The following is a 3,660-nucleotide window of genomic DNA, read 5'->3' on the forward strand; positions in this document are numbered from 1 at the left end:
AAATCACGATAATCGTGTTTTATTAAAAATTATATTTTTTGTACGATATTAGTTTATTACAAATGAAACGCCGATGTCTCGGACACGTTTACAGAAATGTTGTTTTAAACATATTTATTATGATAGATATTTTACGTTTCTAACGATCAATCGGTCGTATAATCAATACGCACTCGGGAGTGATAGTGACGCGCTATAGCTAGGCTAGCTGATATGCAATATTATGCCATACCGCGATATTACGTGACGGCGTTGACCGTTCATCAACGCGTGAATGTGTAATGTGCACGCGCTACTATACAATTTTTACTATCGCACTATTCAAAAATAGTAATAAAAATATGTAGGCGATTGGTTGCACAATATAAATTGCACAGCGCATAGATACACTGCACACGGCGAACACACTCATTCTACATGATGTTCAGTGCCTATAGCGAATCATAAAGACGGGTTATTTTATTATTATTATTATTATCATTTTAATATCATTACCTATCGTAGACAATACCGTCGTCGACCGGCAGGATGAATGACCACAGCGACGAGTCAGTAATGACAGCGGTGTCCTACTTACTACTTAAACAATATTATAGACTGGCTAGTGCCTACCTATATACCTATACGACGTACGTACATACTTACGACATGTTATATTATATAGTATTTACACTCGTAAGGCGACGTTTAATAGAAATACACATATACCGCGAGATAAAACCGTAAACGATAGCCAAACATAATATAACAGCGAAAATGTAGAAAAGATGTTATGAATGAGTTTTTCGTACAGCTATAGACAGATATAAATCATATTCGATGGGTAGACGCCAAACTTAGCACATACATTTATTTTCAATTAATAAGCTTTTCGATGAACAAAAATGCATAATTAGCTCACATTTGTATTTTTAAGTAATTATCTTTTAAAGAAAATAAATCAACGAGTGTATCTAGGATCTGTGAAAACTATATTAAAAAATAATTATTTTTATTATTGATTTATACTAATTAGGTATCTATATATTTTTAGTTCATACCTATACTGTATTCTGTACTAGTCACATATCAAAGAAAATACATTTGACTTTGAATTTTCGTTATAATATATTTGTTAGTAGCTTATTATAATAAAATATTCCAATTTTTTTATGTAATTTTAAATTAATTTAAATCAGGAAAACATTTTTTAAATTTAAATTATAAAATAATATTTTAATAAATTATAATTTTAAACAAATTCAACACATTTTCTAAATATTTTTTACATATTAAAAACCGTACAAAAATATATATACTTTATTATTTTAAGTATCTACCTATATAATATAACCTTTTCAAAAATTGTAATATCTACCAAACTGTTGAACTAACCTGCAAGCTGCGTGGACTTTTATAATATCAGTTTCCATCTAAATAGATAGATTATCTAATTTAAAATCTTTAACTTGAAAACAAACCCTGGTAAAATTCCTTTTAACCAAATTTTGTAAAAATCATGAATACATTTAATTTTTTTTTGACATTGCAAATTCAAGACTGGACAAAAATTTAAACAAATTTTTTTTCAGTTTAGTTTTGTAAAATAGTGTGGCTATAAAATTCATAATTAAAATCTTATAAATTAATTTACATATTAAAAAAAAATCATTACGTACTTTAAAATGCATAATAGATGTACGTAATAGTCTTAAACTCTGACGAATAATATTTTTTTGATTTACAATAAAATAGTTAAAATCGTTATTTTTTGTTTAAATATTTAATTTTGTCCAAATTTAAATTTCAAATAGCTAAAAAAAATTTGCTTATATTTTTCTTAAATTTTTTTGGTTCAACTGTGAATTATTTAATATTTATTAAAAACTAATTATCAAATTTTCAAACTGAAGCATTGAATATTTTATAAATTTTAATTACAAAATAATTTGAAAATTTTCATAGTTTTAACAAATTTTAAACTTAAAAAAAATCACATAATCTATAAAATGTACTGATTAATGTATGAACTACAAGTGTATGATAAACCAGATAAACATTCAAAAATATTTTTTTAAATTATAAGAAAAAAATAAAAACTTCTATTATTTTTAAATAGCTTAAAAAGAGTCAAGATATTTTTTAAAATAAACCATGTACAGAAAATGATAAAAAATTGGTGAAAATTTCAAATAATTATGGTTATTCGTTTTTGAATTATAACAGAATAAAGAAATCAATTTTATCAAAAACTGGTTTAACAGTAAAAAATATTGTTTTTTCTGATTATTAAGAATTTTTTACTTTTATTCTCCTAAGTACTAACTAAATCCAATTTTTTTTTTACCAAAAACCATCCATAAAGTTGAAAATAGAAACATATATTTACTGCTCCAAAAAATAATGACAGATCCAAAACAAAATAATACACATCACTGTCAGTCTGTAAAATAAATACATTCATAATTAAAATTAACAAAAAAAATGTTAAATGTATAGTAATGTGATTGTTTTAACTCAGATATTTAGAAGCCAACAGTTATAACTAGTTTGACTATATTAATTTAATTATTTACTAATATTATTGAAAGCAACAATATATTTTATAATAGATATAAAAATAAATGTTGTATAGATGCACTTAATGAGTATTATTAATTATATAGAATACAATCACTTATGATATTATAATTTATATTAATAGACATAATAATATTATATAATAGTATAATAAATATGTATATAATAAAACATTAAACATATTATAACAAATAAATAAAAAAATATTCATAAAAATAAATCACAACTTGGGAAAATATATAAAACTAATATAATCACTTCTAAGAATATAATAAACAATACGTTTTAGGAAACTAAAATTATAAGAGAAAGGAGGAAACTCAATATTTTATACATAAGATATAATATTTATAAAGTGTTGTTAGCGAATCATTCAACATTTTTATCAGGTATATAATCCTCTTCGTTTATTAATACGCTGACCTCATTGCACCAAATAAACATATCACGTAACTAAGCTGCATTATACCGAATAAAATCATTTTTTTTTTAAATTAATGGTAAATCTAATGGATTGGTATACAAAAATAATAAGTAATAATAAAAACATTATTATTTTCACCATTGGTTTCATAATAATTATTTAATTAAAAAGTCATCAACATTATTACTTACTAGAACAACTTTACTGTGCGTCTAATATCTATGTAGTTATAAAAGGAATTATGAAACAACAATCATAGTGATGGCAGGTTTTTTCTGTTTTTTGAAAATGATCAAAATATATATCTAATTCATCATGATTCTTAGAATTTGTCCGATTTAAATTAATTTTTAAATTTGAGTTTATAATGTTTTCATATACATATTTATACATGCTACCTAAATCAATGATAATATAACAATTATTTCAGTATGATTACATTTTTTGTTTAGTTTTTCTATGATAACTATACATATTTCTAGAAATCAATACAAATAAAATTATAATAAACATTTAATCAATCAATTTTTACATTTTTGTGAACACTTACGATTATTTTAAAATTATAATGATAAATTTATATTATTTATTAAAATCTTTAAAGCTCAGATAAAAAATAAAAATATTCACGGATGAAAAAATCTTCTAGACTTTACCTTACACAGTTGTTCAAATTT

Source organism: Rhopalosiphum padi, chromosome 3 (genome assembly GCF_020882245.1).
Source record: "Rhopalosiphum padi isolate XX-2018 chromosome 3, ASM2088224v1, whole genome shotgun sequence".
Lineage (NCBI taxonomy): Eukaryota > Metazoa > Arthropoda > Insecta > Hemiptera > Aphididae > Rhopalosiphum > Rhopalosiphum padi.